Source organism: Bacillus rossius, chromosome 7 (assembly GCF_032445375.1).
Source record: "Bacillus rossius redtenbacheri isolate Brsri chromosome 7, Brsri_v3, whole genome shotgun sequence".
Lineage (NCBI taxonomy): Eukaryota > Metazoa > Arthropoda > Insecta > Phasmatodea > Bacillidae > Bacillus > Bacillus rossius.
In genome coordinates this window covers 60,533,985-60,555,021 of record NC_086335.1, presented here as the reverse complement: position 1 = coordinate 60,555,021, position 21,037 = coordinate 60,533,985, and the positions used below count along the sequence as shown (strand labels likewise).

The 21,037-nt window shown below is 35.9% G+C and overlaps 2 long non-coding RNA genes across 2 annotated transcripts; both read right to left on the bottom strand.

Moving 5' to 3' along the window:
• Positions 1-981: 981 nt before the first annotated feature.
• LOC134534146 (uncharacterized) lies at positions 982-5,408 on the bottom strand. Its single transcript, XR_010075446.1, has 2 exons — positions 5,305-5,408; positions 982-2,660 (listed from the first exon to the last, which is right to left on the bottom strand). It is a non-coding gene; the product is annotated as an uncharacterized LOC134534146 (long non-coding RNA).
• A 2,527-nt stretch (positions 5,409-7,935) lies between these two features.
• Positions 7,936-11,385, bottom strand: LOC134534145 (uncharacterized). Its single transcript, XR_010075445.1, has 2 exons — positions 11,187-11,385; positions 7,936-11,041 (listed from the first exon to the last, which is right to left on the bottom strand). It is a non-coding gene; the product is annotated as an uncharacterized LOC134534145 (long non-coding RNA).
• Between the last annotated feature and the right edge of the window lie 9,652 nt (positions 11,386-21,037).

The following is a 21,037-nucleotide window of genomic DNA, read 5'->3' as shown; positions in this document are numbered from 1 at the left end:
GGTGTTTATCCAAAAATTGGAAGTAGATCATATTTTGAAGGTTTGCTATGTAACATTTCATTATTTAAAATTTTATTGTAATGTTTAAATTCAAGAAAAGTTTTCTGATGTATGTTCTGAGAAAAAGAAACATTTACAGAAGCTTACTGTAACCCCAAAAATGAAGTATGATGTTACTGATATCATTTGTGTTTGATATAATTATTAGTGTTAAATGTGCATTTGCAGTGCTAATATCTGATCCCGTTCACATACAAGCATACGTAAGTGTGATAACTAAAATGAAGTATGACAATTTAAGAGTTAAATGTTATGTTTAATCTCTTTCCCTAACTGTTTGATGAATATTTTAAGTGCAAATGTGCAGTTTGTAGTTCTTATGTTAGATCCAACACATATTATACAGGCTAATGTGCATTGTTTTATGAAGAATAGTGTTGTAACAAACTGTCAGATTAAATTGTTTTGTTCCAAAATAGAGCAATGCTCTTTGGAACATTGCAGAAAATAAAATTTTAAGAATTACAAAGTCTAGCACAAATATTAATGTAAATCAGCTCCAAGACTTAGTTGTAAATGTGAAATTAGGCCTATATGATTACAATCTTATAGCATTAAAGGTCTAGTAAGCCTACCTACATTTGTATGTTAAATAATCTAAGTTCATGAACATTTAAACAAATTGCTGCAAATATTTGAGTTCAATGAACGGATTCAAATAATAAATTATAGGTTGAAAGATAATCTAGTTATGAAGCCAATAGTATTATTAATTAAAATCTTGTCTGTAATCTCAGAAGTCAGAGAAGTTGAACCCTCATGCAAAACCCAGAGCTGGTTGGCAATAATTTTTTTTTATTTATTAATCATTTTTGGGATTTTTTTTTATCAAGATTGATTAATTTACATTGATTGATACCAAACATATACAAGAACTTTAGAATACAGATTTTCCTTCATATCGAAATATTGTTATTTAAAAAAAAAATTATTTTCTTTTGTTGATAATACACTTGACGTCGTCCGGGCCTGCGGCCCCCTTTCGAATCCGATATGCCACCGCCCAAACACCTCCATCCTCTGTTCATATTCAAACCTCCCGCTAGCGAGTGCGTGCGTGTGTTGGTAGCCCGGCAAGAGGGCGCTTAGCTGCAGTGCGCCGCACACCTATTTATAATTAATATTATTGTAATCTTTTCTTTTCGCCCCTAAAATAGTGTCATGACGATTCAGTAAGTAAGTGCCTTTTGTTTTATTAATATGTTATATTTTGTAATAAAGTATGTGCAAGCACGGCCACGAACGCTCCCTAGCGGGTGACGACGGAACCAACACATAACTTTATTCAAACTATATTTTATCACATAAGTAATTATTACAGACGGTCTGGTCATGGATGTGTATCTGGTAATTTTATAAAGAGCGCCATGTTTCCTGCCGCAAGCCCTTGTCTCACCCGTCTCCTTCTACAGCCGGCCGAGAGCGGACGTCTCTGCAGACACCCCGAGGATATCACCGTTGTCTCACCGATAAGTAGTTCTGTTCAGTTGATTAATTCAAATCGTTTTCTCTTCACCCTCAGGGTCTCTCTCGGTCGGTGGGGCTGTTTAATTAGTGATTTATATACTCTCCGGAGTTTTTAACCACCTGTGTTCTAAGTAAAGGCTTGAGGCAACCACGTGTGTGGTCCGCCTCCTCAACTAAACCGATTCGTGCCTCGGGCGTTTTTTTAACAGTATCACGGAAGGATTGTATGAGGGCGTGTAACGTGTAAGTAAATAAAACCAACTTAATTGAATCACGTGTCTTTGTGTTCGGAGGGGGCCACGTGGGTCCTTAACCAGTCAGCGGCGTGTGGGACGCCCTAAGAGCCCACTGCGGTTAAGTATAAGCGGGCTCGGGTAGGGACAGGTGCTGAATTAGGTATCAGGAGGGCTAATATCTCGCCGCACACGGGCCACGTAACGCCCTGAGCAAGAGTATCAAGCCGGGTCCACGTGCCCACTCACGTGGTGGCGCCCACTATTTCCACCAATAATTCAAATCGTAACACCGGTACGCCCTCACACTTATTGGAATTGGCTCTAGAATATAATAGTGAATAATCTGTACTTGTCTATGATTTGTTTTTTTTAATGTAAGTGTATATAGTAGTGTTTTTTTAATGGTTGTTGGCTAGTGTTATGTATATGCACTATATGCAAATGGTAGTTCTGATAGTATATGTTCATAATAACTAATATACTGATATCAGAATAGCTCAAAATTGGTCTATATTGTACATATATGAATACTTTATAAGATATGTATTGAAATATTATTTGAGTTAAGGAAAATTGTTACTGTAGAGTGTAGATGATTGATTGATTATTGAAAAAAAAATTCCTTGTGACAACCATTAATAATTTTTACTGCTTTTTATTAATCCTTCATAAAAATTCACAAGTCACCATGGTTACCATCTTTCAACCACAAAACAAATATTATCAGCGATTTTAAAATACACCAATAAATATTATCAGTGATTTTAAAATACACCAATAAATATTATCAGTGATTTTAAAATACATCAAATAAACTCTCTCGCTGCATTCATGAAATAATTGCTTATTTACATTGGCCAGCCAAAGAGTAGATAAAAAAAGCTGTTCTCCACAAGCCTGAAACAAAAAAGAAATAAAAGTTAAATGATTTATATTGTACTAAAGAGAAATGAAACTGATAAATAAATGTATCAAAGAAAAAAGTTATGCGTACCAGAATGATAAATTACTTTCAAAACTATTTTAGTTAGAATTTTGATACTTTCACATATACTTTTGGTAAATTCTCATTTATGTACTACAATTAACATTTTTCTTTGTCCTTTCAAACAGATATTTTATTTCCAAATACTTTTTGACAAAAACTCATTTATGTGAAAAAAAAATTATATGCAACACATAATTCTATTTGATGCTTCAGCAACATTGAATTGTAAAATTAAGCTCTTGTGCCCATTATTGCAGAAAAACTAGGTATTTAACAATCCAAGTAACTACACAATTTTAGAAGTATGTTTCTCAGGGCCTCGAGTGATGTATGTATTTGCTTGTTATCAGCTTAAGCAAATCTAGGCTTTGATTCAAGCAAAATGTTTACAAGTTGAATTCATTTCATGTAATGCATGTCACATAAGCAGTTTTTTTTTTTTTTTTTTTAAATCAAAGTCTTCGGGGAGAGTATTAGTAGGTAGGTTACCAACATTTGTAAGATTCTATATGTATCCTATATGCTCATATTTTAGTCGTATCAACAAAATGCCTACACGAGAATAGATGTCAGCATGTTATTTTGCAGCAGTCAATGGCATTACTTCATAGTACAGTTGTGAAATCACTACAAAATGTGTCGGATGTACATTGCAATGATTTACAATTATTATCGATAATCGCATAACTGCAGAGTTCAGAGGGAGTTAGAAAATTAAAATATACCACACATTGTATTTTTTGTTTCTAATAATATTAGTTTATATTCCTACAAAGATGGATTCAGAAATTTCCTAGAGTAACAACTTTTCCACACAAACCAAATTTGATAAATAGTAATTCTTAGTACTACCTACTTCGCCAAATACAGTAAATTATTTTTAAAGTCTAGGTAAACTTACCTAAAGAATTGCTTACACCATTTTACAGTAGTTATGAAGAAGTTACCTTTCCCTAACCATTTTCGTGATTTAACAGCACTTATGTAACTAACCTAACCAAGTATTGCAACTGTGAACTACAGTATAACCCTGCAATTGTTTTCAAGTGAGCATGAGGAAAAAACATAAGCAGTCGATGGAAATTTAGCCTATCCAGTGTTTTAACATTTTACCAATGGACTCAAGTAAATATAATGTTAAAAACCATTTATCAGTACCCTTGATGCTTGAATTTGCTTAACCAATCCAACAATTATACAACTTCGTTGCGCATCAATAAAGTAAATCAATCATCAATACAGTAAACGTCTTCGATTACACTGCGCTAATTCCCAAAGATATTTAAAAAAAATTAAATAAATGGTTTAACAGTAGTTTAATGTTCAAGCAGGTAAGTATAAACAATAGAAAGTTTGTAAAATCATTTGAATGGTTGATTAGCTAAATTTAAAAAAAGGTAATTTTCTTTTGTTGCTGCTTATCCATAAATTAAATTATACAATTCTGAAAATACCTTTTCAGACACTAAAAACCTTCCTCTATTAAAACTGTAAACAGCTTTTCTTAATTCCTACTGGTTTTCAAGAAATCTCATTTTGCAGGTCACACTAGATAGCCTATGCAGTGAAGCAGCTGTCTCCATTTTTTCCTCTAATTGCATTGCAGATCCTGTGGTTTTCCATATATATAAGAATGTATATATTTTTTATTTGAATATTATAACCCAATGAAACGTAAATAATAGTTTTAAAAAAGATACGAGTCCCTAATGTGTATCCAAACCAAAACGCCAACCCTTGACAGGGATTTTTTTACAGCAGTATGGAGGCGCAAAGCGCAGATTAGTTACCTGCAATACCACGTAACCTGACGTATAAAAGGAATCATTTGTTACAAAATGAAAATTTATTTTATATGTCAGGTTATGTGTTGTCTCACGTAAAAAATCAAAATTTTGCACCTATAAACTGCTAAAAAATATCGCTCTCAAGGACTGATGCTTTGGGTTTGTAATGCACAATAAGGAGTCACATAACTTTTTTAATGTTATAATTTACGTTACTGCATTGCAATATCCAAATAAAAAATATACAATTTGTGTATGAAAAACAACAAGATCTGCAACTCAATTAAAGAACAACGTGGTGACAGGCCCTTTACTGCACAGGTAATGTAATGTAACCTATAAACAGTGATTTCTCAAAAACCAGTCTGAATTTAGAAAAACCTTTTTTAGAGTAAATACAGGTACATATTTAGAGATTAAAAAAAATAAATAAGACTCCAAAGTTTATTTTGCATACAAAACGCAGCAACGTGAGATAATAACCTAAAAAATCACTAAAATGTATAATGGCTGGTTAAATTAGGTTAGTAACATCCAACCGTTCAATTGATTTTACAGAATTTTTAATTGGCGCTATCCTAAGCTAACCAAATGTAAATTCCACTGTACTTAGAATCACTGTACGTATATTGTTACTAACCTAACAAATTTCACTGTATTTTTAATCCAGCTAACCCAAGGGCAGTATCTCAATATTACAGATTTGTAATAAATAATCCTAACCTAATCTCCTAACAAATCAAACAGAAATAGCTCAATAACTTACCTGAAAATCTCATAATTAGTAACAAGGCAATATTAGTGTACATGTGTTTTACTCTTAAAAAATATAAAATAACATTTGTCTACAATTCTTTGTCAATAATACAATGTTTGTTTTGAACGTACAGAAAAAAAAAAGAAAACAAACCCGAACATTTACGAACCAGCCCGAAGGGCATGTCGATCTAAGGGGGTGAATCTTCGGCTGTCCAGCAGAAACCCGGACAGCCTAAGTTTCACCCCCATAGATCGACATGCACGAACAGTTCCGAAGTACGTCGCTCGATCGGGTAACTTCGGTAGTAGAAAAGCGCGGGCTATAGCTACAGCTTTTGAACGTGAACAATGATATCGTTTTTTGATCTAGCAAGAGATAAATTGCAAAATTGTACCAAAAGTGATAAATATAACACTATTATGGGATATGTAGACAGTGAAATCGGTTATAACAATTTCTTTGATGCCTTAAAAAGTGCAGGTTACTCGTTCTCAGTCAGAAGTAGTGCAGCACAGGAGCAATTCAAAATATTAGATTCAATTTTCTGTAGAAGACGAAGCAAGCAACATTAAAATGTTTATCTTGCTTGCTTCAAATCCTCAACCCTTATATCTGTCAATGAAGGAAATTAATTTAGCTTTCAGCTTGGTGACCTCTAGATCATTACAAAAAAATGAAGGGCTATAAAATGCTAATGATATGACAGAATGGGTGGGTGAAGTAATGTAAGAACTCTGAGAAAACCAACTAACCACTGCAATGTTTGCTATGTTCCGCACTATCCAAAGATCCATTAATGACCCTGCTGAGAATCAAACCCAGAGACCTAATGTTTGCCTCTAATGACCACATTTATAAGACCACAAACCTAATGCTTATTACCTTTTCCACCATTAATTTAATTACCTTACCTTTACAGATCGTGAGCAGCAGATAATGACCAGTGTACTGAATGAAGCCTTTGAGATTAAGGGCTTCTTATGTGTAGGAATGTTTGCAATTTTTGAAACAGCCCTTTTCGGAATTTTATTATTCTACTACTGTTAAAAGTCTCTTCTCTACAAATTTGCTTTGTTCTCTGTTACTAATTATTATTAATGTAGGGCATCCTCCATCCATTGCATACCTTTAGTGAACATATTAACATATTTTTATTCTCCTCGCTGGTTCTGTATGTTCAACTACAGCTGATTCAGTTGTGTCTTTATATTTTTAATTATTTATTTGTTTATTTATTTCCATTGTTTTCCATGGCAAACAATACAAAACTTCAATGCCGTTAATCCAAAAATTGGAAGTAAATCATATTTTGAAGGTTTGCTATCTAACAAATCATTAGGTATTTAAAAATTTATTGTAATTTTTAAATTCAAGAAAAGTTTTCTGATGTATGTTCTGAGAAAAAGAAACATTTATGGAAGCTTACTGTAACACCAAAAATGAAGTATGATGTTACTGATATCATTTGTGTTTGATATAATTAATTATTAGTGTTAAAAGTGCATTTGCAGTGCTAATTTCTGATCCCGTTCACATACAGGCATAAGTGTGATAATTAAAATGAAGTATGACGATTTAAGAGTTAAATGTTATGTTTAATCTCTTTCCCTAACTGTTTGATGAATATTTTAAGTGCAAATGTGCAGTTTGTAGTTCTTATGTTAGATCTAATTCATATTATACAGGCTAACGTGCATTGTTTTATGAAGAATAGTGTTGTAACAAACTGTCAGATTAAATTGTTTTGTTCCAAAATAGAGCAATGCTCTTTGGAACATTGCAGAAAATAAAATTTTAAGAATTACAAAGTCTAGCACAAATATTAATGTAAATCAGCTCCAAGACTTAAGTTGTAAATGTGAAATTAGGCCTATGTGATTACAATCTTATGGCATTAAAGGTCTAGTAAGCCTACCTACATTTGTATTTTAAATAATCCAAGTTCATAAACATTTAAAGAAATTGCTGCAAATATTTCAGTTCAATGAACTGATTCAAATAAAAAATTATAGGTTGAAAGATAATCTAGTAATGAAGACAATAGTATTATTAATTAAAATCTTGTCTGTAATCTCAGAAGTCAGAGAAGTTGAACCTTCATGCAAAACCCAGAGCTGGTAGGCAATAATTTTTTTAATTTATTAATCATTTTCGGATTTTTTTTTATATCAAAGATTGATTAATTTACATTGATTGATACCAAACATATACAAGAACTTCAGAATACAGATTTTCCTTCATATTGAAATATTGTTATTTAAAAAAAATTATTTTCTTTTATTGATAATACACTTATTGGAATTGGCTCTAGAATATAATAGTGAATACGTAATCTGTACTTGTCTATGATTTGTTTGTTTTTTATGTAAGTGTATATAGTAGTGTTTTTTTTTAAATGGTTGTTGGCTAGTGTTATGTATGTATGTGCACTATATGCAAATGGTAGTTCTGATAGTATATGTTCATAATAACTAATATACTGATATCAGACTAGCTCAAAATTGGTCTGTATTGTACATATATGAATACTTTATAAGATATGTATTGAAATATTATTTGAGTTAAGGAAAATTGTTACTGTAGAGTGTAGATGTTTGATTGATTATTGAAAAAAAAATTCCTTCTGACAACCATTAATAATTTTTACTGCTTTTTATTAATCTTCATAAAAATTCACAAGTCACCATGGTTACCATCTTCCAGCCACAAAACAAATATTATCAGTGATTTTAAAATACATCAATAAATATTATCAGTGATTTTAAAATACATCAATAAATATTATCAGTGATTTAAAAATACATCAAATAAACTCTCTCGCTGCATTCACGAAATCATTGCTTATTTACATTGGCCAGCCAAAGAGTAGATAAAAAAAAGCTGTTCTCCACAAGCCTGAAACAAAAAAGAAATCAAAGTTAAATGATATATATTGTACTAAAGAGAAATGAAACTGATAAATAAATGTATCAAAGAAAAAAGTTATGCATACCAGAATGATAAATTAATTTCAAAACCATTTTAGTTAGAAATTTGATACATTAAATATTTTGGTAAATTCTCATTTATGTACTACAATTAACATTTTTCTTTGTCCTTTCAAATAGATATTTTTTCCAAATACTTTTTGACAAAAACTCATTTATGTGAAAAAAAATTATATGAAAAACATAATTCTATTGCTCTTGTGCCCATTATTGCAGAAAAACTAGGTATTTAACAATCCAAGTAACTACACAATTTTAGAAGTTTGTTTCTCAGGGCCTCAAGTGATGTAATTGCTTGTTATTAGCTTAAGCAAATCTAGGCTTTAACTCAAGCAAAATGTTTACAAGTTGAATTAATTTCACGTAATGCATGTCACATAAGCAGTTAATTTTTTTTTTTTTTTAAGTATCTAACCAAAGTCTTCGGGGAGAGTATTAGTAGGTAGGTTACCAAAATTTGTAAGATTCTATATATATCCTATATGTTCATATTTTAGTCGTATCAACAAAATGCCTACACAAGAATAGATGTCAGCATGTTATTTTGCAGCAGTCGATGGCATTACTTCATAATACAGTTGTGAAATCACTACAAAATGTGTCGGATGTATATTGCAATGATTTACAATTATTATCGGTAATCGCATAACTGCAGAGTTCAGAGGGTGTTAGAAAATTAAAATATACCACACATTGTTCTTTTTTTGTTTCTAATAATATTAGTTTATTTTCCTACAAAGATGGATTCAGAAATTTCCTAGAGTAACAACTTTTCCACACAAACCAAATTTGATAAATAGTAATTCTTAGTACTATGTACTTCGCCAAATAAATTATTTTTAAAGTCTAGGTAAACTTACCTAAAGAATAATTGCTTACACCATTTTACAGTAGTTATGAAGAAGTTACCTTTCCCTAACCATTTTCATGATTTAACAGCACTTATGTAACTAACCTAACCAAGTATTGCAACTGTGAACTACAGTATAACCCTGTAATTGTTTTCAAGTGAGCATGCGGAAAAAAACATAAGCAGTCGATGGAAATTTAGCCATTCCAGTGTTTTAACGTTTTACCAATGGATTCATTAAGAAAATATAAAGTTAAAAACCATTGATCAGTACCCTTGATGCTTGAATTTGCTTAACCAATCCAACAATTATACAACTTCGTTGTGCATCAATAAAGTAAATCAATCATCAATACAGTAAACGTCTTCGATTATACTGCGCTAATTCCCAAATATATTTTTAAAAAATTGAAATAAATTGTTTAACAGTAGTTTAATGTTAAAGTAGGTAAGTATAAACAATACAAAATTTGTAAAATCATGTGAATGGTTGGTTAGCTAAATTTAAAAAAAGTAATTTTCTTTTGTTGCTGCTTATCCATAAATTAAATTATAAAATTTTGAAAATACCGTTTCAGACACTAAAAACCTTCCTCTATTAAAACTGTAAACAGCTTTTCTTAATTCCTACTGGTTTTCAAGAAATCACATTTTGCAGGTCACGCTAGATACCTTATGCAGTGAAGCAGCTGTTACCATTTTCCCCTCTAATTGCATAGCAGATCCTGTGGTTTTCCATATATATAAGAATGTATATATTTTTTATTTGAATATTATAACCTAATGAAACGTAAATAATAGTTTTAAAAAAAGTTACGAGTCTCTAATGTGTATCCAAACCAAAACGCCAACCCTTGACAGGGATTTTTTATAGCAGTATGGAGGCGGAAAGCGCAGATTAGTTACCTGCAATAGCACGTAACCTGACGTATAAAAGGAATCATTTGTTACAAAATGAAAATTTATTTTATATGTCAGGTTATGTGTTGTCTCACGTAAAAAATCAGAATTTTGCACCTATAAACTGCTAAAAAATATCGCTCTCAAGGACTGATGCTTTGGGTTTGGAATGCACAATAAGGAGTCACATAACTTTTTTAATGTGTTAATTTACGTTACTGCATTGCAATATCCAAATAAAAAATAGACAATTTGTGTATGAAAAACAACAAGATCTGCAACTCAATTAAAGAACAACATGGTGACAGGCCCTTTACTGCACAGGTAATGTAATGTAACCTATAAACAGTGATTTCTCAAAAACCAGTCTGAATTTAGAAAAAACTTTTTTCAGAGTAAATACAGGTACATATTTAAAGTTAAAAAAAAAAGTGTCCAAAGTTTATTTTGCATACTAAAAGCAGCAACGTGAGATAATAACCTAAAAAATCACTGTAAAATGTATATTGGTTGGTTAGATTAGGTTAGTAACATCCAACCGTTCAATTGATTTTACAGAATTTTTAATTGGTGCTATCCCAAGCTAACCAAATGTAAATTCCACTGTACTTAGAATCACTGTACGTATAATGTTACTAACCTAACAAATTTCACTGTATTTTTAATCCAGCTAACCCAAGGGCAGTATCTCAATATTACAGATTTGTAATAAATAATCCTAACCTATCCACATGTTAAACTACTTGCAGTATCAAACAACCCTCATAGAGAATAATAATTTTAAACATGTCAGGAAGTAAAAAACACTTTAGGAATTTATAATTTTTCCTGCAATACCCCAAATTATATTAAGTGCACTCACCTCAATGTAATTCAGCTCTGGTAACAATTATTTTAAAATATTTTTACTTAAATGCGGTTAACTGCTACACACCACCAGAAAACATTTCTTATGATTTTATACGTTGTGCGCTCATGAACATAAGATGAAATCTCCACACGCTACCTAAAATTTAAAAAGATAAGCCTATAGTGTACAAAAATTTATATAAGAAATGATTACTTGGCAAGAATAACACAAGCAATGTTAACTTGTAAACGGAACAAACTAATCTCCTAACAAATCAAACAGAAATAGCTCAATAACTTACCTGAAAATCTCATAATTAGTAACATATTTGTGTACATGTGTTTTACTCTTAAAAAAATATAAAATAACATTAGTCAACAATTTTTTGATCAATATTGCAATGTTTGTTTTTAACGTACAGATAAAAAAAAAATAAATAAATAAATAAAACCGAACATGTACGAACCAGCCCGAAGGGCATGTCGATCTATGGGGGTGAAACTTAGGCTGTCCCAGAAACCCCGCTACAAATTAACACAGAGTACACAAATAAATGTCAGCATCAGCAGGTAAAAAAAATTAAAGCTTAGTAAATTTTCATAAGCTTCAACCAGTCTCCGAAATTGAAAGCTTAAAGTCGACAAGCCAAAAGTATCGAATTATTATTAGCACAATAAAAATTTAAAAATCACACAAACTTTAAAATTCTCCTAAAATTTCATATATTTAGGTTTTGTTTAAGTAATTATGTTTTATAAATATCGTAAAGGAAAAGAAGGAATTTATATTTCAGACAACTTAAGGTGGTAGTAATGTGCCATCTTGAATAGAGAATTGTGCATTGACAAAGGTTGGAATTGTGTTATAGAGGTGGTGGTGGTGATGGTGGTGATCATACAGTGGTGCAATTTGATGATCCCGACGATCATAGGAGATGAAGTGTCCTCTTGGGGTAACAGGTCTTTCAGCAGTCGTAGTGACGAGGTATTTTGCACGAATGCTGCGAGCGCAGCCCCTGAGAGCCCCCCAATTGCGTCAAATATGTTCGTGGTTTATCCCATACCCTAGGTGAGGCGACAAGAGCACATTTTCGCGTGAAGACGACCCCTAGCTGTGGCTACCATGTGGTACCGGAACTATAATCCAATCATGCAACAGGAGCCATGTCTCGAAGCACTATCGCACCAATCTAGTAGGTATTCATCATTAAATAAAGAAATGTCATTATTTCCTTGAGAGTGTTATCTTAAAGCTGGTACATAAGTTTGGAATGAAAATAGCATTATGCCCTATTATATTGTTGCGCGGGCGTCAAATCCATAGGCAGTGACATATATTCGCCTCGTGGCACTTAGCTATGCTATGATGCAGTACATATGTTCACACATTTAACCTGGCTGCGCACATTATTCCCCTATTAGGTTGACGTCGTCCGACCGAAGGCTACCCTAAAACCCGACCTGCAACCGCCAGTATTCAACCCCGCTAACGGAACGCGCCCCTAGCCATGGCCCACCCGAGTCAGGCGAGGCACCAGCAGCCAAGGTAGAACCCGGCCCCATAATAAACAGACCGACATTACAGCCGACCACGTTGCTAAAACACACACAGAATCTAAACAATATTACGTATAAATTAAAAATGGCTTAACGAAAGTGAGACGTAAGAGTGCCCGGACACTCACGTGTGTAAATGTGTCGATACGTGTGTGTGTCCCCCTGGCGGCCTTCTGCCTAGATTAGTTAATTAATCCATGTGACATAATTATTAACCACCTTGTGTTTCGTTATTACCCCCCACCGGAGCAGTCCGGCAAGAGACGAAAAGTCTCTGGTGTGACGTATAATTTAAAGGACATAATTCGTAAACATACTAACTCTAAATTTTAGAAGGGATGAGTAATGTTAATTTAGCCTTAATAATTAATGTAGGAATTTAGCGCCCTTAAAATCTCTTATTAACGTGTTACATTAGAAAATAACGTAATGAGGTCAACCCTGGCACGAGGGACACCGAGCCTCGGCCGGACGCCATGACATCACGCCAGTACAGCGCGACTCGTGGACTGGGGCGGACGCACGTCCCACGGAGAGACATCATCCATTGTCTGCATTGAACTTCCTTCTGGTAATTATAGTCACATCCTCGAAACCTCTTTTTACTAATCTCTCCATGCGTACCCGGTCCAGGACTTAATCCGGCCGCATAACTTTTAAAACCCCCTGCACCACACTTGGTCTGCGGGGTAGTTTCAGTATACGGCACGGGCCGCCTCCCGAACCACAGAACTTGAACTAAAACCAGTCGCCCCGGCGCTGACACCACCCAATAAGGGAACTTGGACGAATTTAGCTGCGGTCCGCGCTCCACTACAGTGGACGCGAACACCGCCTCGAGACATTGATATACGGGATTGGCCGCCTCCAATCGCCCTCACCCTTCTTTTGGGTAACCAGGCTCAGAACCGCCTAGTGCCACGCTAATACGTAACAATTAGTAATCTTGTGCGACGCCTTGAACCTGGAACATTTTTTAGTAAACTTGTGCGACGCGCCACCACGTAACATTCAGTAAACTTGTGCAATGCACCATCACGTAACATTTTTGTAAACTTGTGCCACGCCTTATTACGTAACTTTTCAGACTAACTTTGTGTAATTGTGTAACTTCTGTATTGTGTGACGTCACCCTCTGTACGACGTGGTGTGTAATCAACGGTATTACACCAAACCCACAGTCGCATGAATAAACGACGCATGTCATTTGTTGCACTACTTCAGCGCCTAATCAATTAACCATACGACTCCGAAACCACCACCAAGTAGGGAATTCCTCATATCCCATGCAACACCGCCGATGGTTCTAGTGGGCCACGCAGAGCAACCGACCCCACGACCCACCTACCGACTAGAAACAGAGCTAGTCTGGCGCCCATCTGTAAACACTACATCGACAATAGCCATTCCCGCTAGGAGCCGCACCGGGACTCGAGCCCGAGACCCCGGACGACGGCAAGGTAACGATGTGGTATAACAGCCTGTGCGATCAACGAAAGAACACTGACGGATCTCGTCAGTACGATAATGCATAACGTGTTTTTATAGTTCTCTGTTTCCTTACTAAATAAAAAATCACACTGTGGTTCCATAATGATTGTGGAACATCCATAATAATTGCCAGCATTGCGTGTTCAGTGACTCACCTCTCTGTGGGAGGCTACTCTTCTTTTATGAGCTAGCACTAGGTAAAAACATTTAATTCCACATCCACAACATCTCTGCGTTTCACAGACGACTGGCCTGTTTCAATCGGAAGCAACTGCTTACTTTAAATATCAGTGAATTTATCCAAATGGATAAACCCTGGAGTTTGTCATGTTCTGCCAATAAATAGAATATAAAGAGTTATTTTAAAATATGAATATAATATAAGGTCCTGAATTTGAACTACTTTTAAAAATTAGACCACTAGTGTTCACTGTGCGCCTATGTCGCAAAACTCAGCCTGAGTTGTTTCCACTCTTGACGTGCTTGTATTGGAAGTGCGGCCTCGGTGGCACGGAGCCGCAGAGGCTGCATGACCTTAGCATACAGGCCTGCCAGATACAAGAACTTTTTTTAATCGCTCTGCACATATACATTACGTTGGAGATACTGCAGACATTATTGGCCGCTAATCAAGCATATGTTTTGACATCATACTTCCTGTGGTAGTAAAGCCCGGTCCCCACCTTGCCAGTACCAGACCCCACTGTTGAAACGTACCCCTTACCCTCGCCCATGAGCCAACGACACAACTGGCCGACACGGAAGGGAAATAACCAGTGTTGTGATAAGCGGCCATCTGATGTAAATTGCATCAATCCCTTTAGTGCTACAAGGGATAGTGCTTCATACAAGTATGTTGGTCCATTAAGGGCACCCTGTTTTGTGAATGACATTGTTTCCTCATGGACTGAGACCTAACTTTATGCATAGTTATTCTTGATCACACATCTTGATTTTAAATCAATCTTAAATATATTTACAGAGTGGTTCACAGTAAACACTGAAAATCTCCAATTTGACAAGTAATTTTAACTCTAATTTTATGCAGTATTAAATAAAACATTTGTAGGCATTCAGCCACTTAATTTAATATTAGATTTTTTATTCGAGAGATTTGTGAATTGTTTGGTTCTTATGTTTCATGTAAAATTAGTTTTACTTCTTTTACGTGGTTTGAAGGGAGGCGGCTCTGTCCCCCTCCCCCAACCATTCGTCACTTTCAAAAAACCAGGCAGTCTTCAGTCTTCATCGGGCCGCGACCAAGGGCGGACAGCTGTCATGTGGAGAACCAGCATCTTTGTGTTTATTGATTACCTCATTGTAGTAACTATAGTCATTTCATAAAAACAGTGCTGGCCTACTCCAGTAAAAATCCGTGCAAGACATCAACATCATGTAAATATTAACATATATTTATTTCTGTTTGATTCAATGTATTTGTAACTTTGCCAACTACAAACTCCTACATGCTCTCAGAGGGTGCCATAGTCGACTATCTTTAATTGGCATGTTGTGTGCCAAATTTCAAAAATTAGTTGGCATAGAGTGCTACTAGGATATTACTCACCTTCGTCCGACCACCCTCTTTAATTCAAGAGCTGTCCGCTAGGATTGGCTTTTCGTCTGCTAAGAGGTGTACTTTACATGCTCGAAGTGCATAAGGAAAGTTATTAATGCGCCCTATCCCCTACCATCTTGGAATAAAACAAGGCGACACTTTGGATGGTGAGGTATAGGAATTGTGCACCTAAGGATTTGTAACTTTATGTGCATAGGGCGCAACAAAAAAAAAAAGCTATCAATTCGCTCCATTCCACCATCTTGGAATATAAAAAGGTACCATCTTGGATGGTGAAGTGTAGGCATGATGCACCTAAGGTTACATTTATGTACCTACTCTAGTTGTGCGCACATGTCATAAGAAATTTCTCAGGTTGTTTAAATAAAGTCCTTATAGTATGACGCCGACCGCCAATGCTCCTCTGTCGCATAGACCGCTATGCCTCATCAGCGTCTCGTAAAAACGTGTGCTGAACGCGCTCGTGCGCTCATCAAAGTGCAGTGCGTGCGACGAGGCGAACACCACGCAACGAGTGCTGCACCGGCGGAAGGATCCGGCCGGGTGTGGCATGTCCCTCCGCCGCACTACAACAAATTATTTTAATTATGTTTTCCACAGGTTTTATTAAACATTATTCTCCATTAATTAATAATTAAGTCTTTGCAAAATCATGTTTCACTGTGCGATTTGTCCCGAACCTGGCCGGTTCAGTTTCCCGCGAAATTCACACGTTTCCACGGGTATGGCTGGCGGGGGACGGGGGTCGCGCGCGGCGACACCGTCAGTGTCCTTCGAGAGCTCACCCAGGCCGGCAGCCTGCGCGCAACGCGGAACCTTCAACCTTTGCATTCACCGACATGTAGTTTTCAATAGTGTAATTTCTTTTCAACCTTTCACGTACAGTTTCGCGGTCGGCCTAAATTTACCATGAGGTACTTAACTTAATTCAATCAGTGCTTCAAGATGAGTGTTCTACGTCATACGTAAGTACTGTGGGGAGATTATGTGGTTTTACGTCGGCGCTTCACGCCCAACCTAGCCTACCGGCTACTTAGTTTTGGCCCGCACGGGGCAGCCAGCAGGCAACGCGTGCCATCGAACTTTATAACGAGTCAGTCCCTGGGACACACCTAGACACCACGTAGAGTCGCCAGAGACACGGGCCTACGTGCTGCTAGCCCAGTTTACTAAGAGTTAGGTAATAGTGTAGTGTATTGTGCGTCAAGATACCATGTGCCATATCAGGGTGTAATTTTGTAACTTTAGCATCACGTGTACGAGTCCGCCCCTCACGCGCATAAAAATCGTGAGCCGCCACTGAGGAAGTGAGCTGCGCGTGTGACTATTCGCGTCGGGCAAACCGTTACGGCCAGAACGGGCAGCACCATGTATTGGGCTGTGCTGTATTAAATTCACTAACTAAATTTTGTGTTATTCTTCAGGCGTCCCGAGTGGCCATAACAGCTCGGGGGGCCCTACTGCGTTGACCCCTACCTCTAGCCACAAGGCCGAATCCTCCCTGAGATAACGAACCCAAACCAAAATCACGTCTAAATAATCAGAGGTAGCGGGGACGGCGTCAAGTAATATGCATATTTTCTTCTATGAATAGTGGTATGTATGGGCATAGTAGGTATGTTTGTTAAATATGAAGTGTGTATAATAAAGTTCGCAGGCTTTCGCGGCCATTGTCTGAAGTAGCTTGGCTTCTGGGTTGTAGCCACGGCCAAGGCTAATATATTACCGATGTTACGGTTGACAGAGCAGTCGCCATCATCAGCAGTGGCGGATCCAGGATTTTGCTTGGGAGGGGCTTGACCTAGCTGAGGCTAGGCTTTATCAAGGCAAACACTAAAACCATAGTGGACCCAGATGCTTTTGGAGGGGGCTTGAGCCCCGTAGCCCCCCCCCCCCCCTCTGGATCCGTTACTGATCATTAGGGTAGACTTAGCTACCGAGGTTATTTTTCTGACTAATACTCTAGCCTGAGAGGAGTGTTTCCCGATTGGCTGCAGCTGTGGGCCAATCACAGTCTTAATTTTGTCTAGTTAGCCTGTTGGTTTGGCCAATCGCAGCTGGGCTTCTGTGATTGGCTGGGGGTGATGGCAAATCAGGTGCCTCTTCTCTTCGGATTGGCTGGGCTGTTTGGCCAACCAAATGTGACCTGTCTTTTGTTAGATGCAGAGCTAGGTTATAAGGTTTTCTGAAGAGTGGATCCCATTTTCTGCTTAATTTGTAGCCATCTTCTCTATTTATGTTCGCTGGGTGTTTTAATATTTCTACTGATTCTGGAATGTATCTTTTCTTGTACTGTCGAATGTGGAATTGGTTGAAATCAATGCTGTGTCCAGTTTCCAAGGAGTGTTCTGCTATAGATGATCGTGGGTTTTCACGTTTATAGTCACCGATACTATTGTATATACTATATTGTAAGTGCAAATTAGGTAACAGAAATTCACTAAGTAAACAAAACTCTAAATAAAATTGCTTGTCAAAGAATGAAAAAAATTACATGCAGGGATTGTTTTCTCATGAATAACCAGAAAAACTCAAAGAATGTCAGTAGAAGTCTCGCAATGAATAATCAGGAGCACACTGGAACCCCAGCAGCCCTCAGGAACACTCGTCGTTGGCGGAGTCCAACCACATCACCATCATCGTTTTTAATGTCACCTTTTAGCCCTTGGACCATGTGCAGTGCTTTATGTTACTTTGTATGTTTTTAACCTAATAAATGAGGTTTTTGGGTGGAAAAAAAACTACGGCAAGGAAGGAAAACTTGCTAAACATCATAAGAGTAGTGAGTATATTTTGGGTCAATGCCAAACACCATTTAGCTGTAGTCAGTGTCAGAAATCCTTTGGTCGAAGATGTTTCTTGAATATAAATTGCATGACCATATTTGAGGCTAAGTTGTCATGAGTAGGATACTGTTCATCTACACTAATATGTAAGTTAAACTTGCGTACTAACAACGAGAGGGGTTATTTATAACCATATAATAATTAAGTTACATTAAAAAACTAAACACAATTACCATTACTATGCAAACACTGATAGGGAAAATATGCAAGTAGATAACAGATAAGTAAGGAAGAAGATTTAACATGTCACCGAAAGAAGTTCATTCCTTCGCTGATACAAGCTATAATGCCTTGCGATAGCACCTGATGCACCCGTGCGTGTGTGTGTGTGTGTATAAAACAAGCAATGACAGTAAGATAGTTTGAAACACAACACATCCAGGATGTTTCTACTAACACGTGTGAAACAAATTGAACTCTTTAAACAGTTGAATTTTATCTCTTGCATTGATTAGCAATGGGAATATTTATAAATTTAATAATGCTATGAAAATATCAAGCATTTGAATTAAAACCAATAGCTTAATCAAAGCCCCATTCATGCTAAAAAATTTGTATAAAGAGATTAACAACATGAAAATGAATGTGAAAAAATAAATGAAAAAATATTAATAAACCTCAGCTCACATTTCTCATGCAAAGTGAGGTGAAGTATTGAGAAGGAAATGCACTGGCACTCCAGAGAACATGGGTTTGATACTCTATCCAGTCCTCCTATGTTTCCCAAAGAAACTCCAGCAAAACATCCCCACGAATGTCACTTAGTACTATAAATAAGACACAATATTGAGACCAATGCATACCTAAAGCATATACTTTTTACTGTTACCTTAATTCCAAGCAAAAATAAATAATTTTAACATGAAGACGACTTTTGAATATGACAGATCTTAACGAGGTGAAGTGATGAGAAGACACTGCACTAGCATTGCAAAGCAGTAATGAGTGCTGATGGTAATCTCTTGTTCAGCACTGACAATATTATTTTAGTTGGCAAATATGAATTAAGTTCAGCAATATTTACTTTATATCACTATTTATAAAAATAATGCAGTATATTTACCTGCTGAATATATTTGGTTATAAAATTTTTCCATATATTTTTGTAACAAATTATCGGTTGGATCATCTGAACGGGTTATAAATTTTATCTTCACATCATACACGTTGGGTACTGTAATGGACTAGTATTTTTTTAAAGTGTAGTGTAACCTGGCTAGCCACCATGGCTTCTAGCGTACCAACAAATCTAAATTTGTGGGGAGTTCTATGTTATTTTGGCTTAATTTCCACAGGAATACGTGGTTTTTATTTAGCACATATATTACGTCAGTCAGTAAGAAAGAAGAATGTATGAGCACCACAAATTTCAAAAATTTTTGACAGTGAGTTCAGTCAGTGCAGCTTTAGAGTTATTAATTCTTAATATCTTTAAAATCACTACTTTTTAAAGATTAATATTGATATTTTCTTCAAGCAAAAAAATCATAATTCTGCCCTACTATTTGCATCTCTTGCAATACGATTTGACACGGAAGCCTCACAGCGGCATCTTGAGGGAGAGGGAGATCCAGATGCTGTTTCTGTATCTCATCTCACTGGTGGCTAACTTCTTCGATGAAGGCATAGAGAAGTTTGTGTCACGATATGACACATGCTTCGATCTTTTTTGCGATTATGTAATAAAATAATTAAGACCCTACTGTACTTTTGGTGATAAAATTATGTCATGTATTTTTTTTTTACAGCTCATTGGAGGTTGGAAAAAAAAAACAGCCCTCATGTATAAACGATTTGCGTTGTATCCACATAACGAGTTCTGCAAACAGGTTCCATCTGGATGTCATCTTAAGCCTCGGGTTACCAGCCCGACACTATTCACGGCTTGTACCTAGCACTGTCCAACTTCTAGGCTGGCAGTTCCTGGTGTACTTAGCTCGTGCAAGCTCCAGTCATAGTACCCACACAGGTGAAAAAACATTTTCCTGTTCAGTATGCAGTAAAAACTTTCCTCAACAATCTAAATTAAAAGTCCATATGACACACAGGTGGGAAACCATTTTCTTGTTCTACACACAGTAAAAAATTCTCTCAAAAAGGTCATTTAAATGTTTACATGCTTACCCACTACGTTTAAAACCATTTTCATGGTCTGTATGCAGTAAAAAATATTATTTTAGTGTTTTAGGACCAAAATAATTTACCGTATTGGTCCGAATATAAGGCGACCATTTTTACATAAACGAGAGATGCAAAAATTGGAAGTCGCCTTATTTTCGCACCCAAGACGTCAGAACCGCAAACATTAGTTCCAAGCTGAAAGCTACAGTAGAAACATTGTTTAACAAAACGTTCACAATTTTTTATATTAACTAAAACTTTGTTACCTCACACGGGGAAAAACCATAAATCCACCTAATATTGCAGTAATTGACAATTGTTTGAAGTTGAAAATTAAAATATTTGTTCTTGAGTAAAAACGTGAATGTTGAAGCATCTCAAAATGGCAACCTTTTATTTCACAATTCATATTTGTACTTTGTGTACAATCGCGTGTTAACATTTACGGTAATTTTTCTTCAGATTTTTAACGGAAATATTTGTACTAAAACATCACAGTTATTTTCAGAACGATTGTTTACGTTTACAAACATTTGGGATGTAATGTTTGGAAATTCAC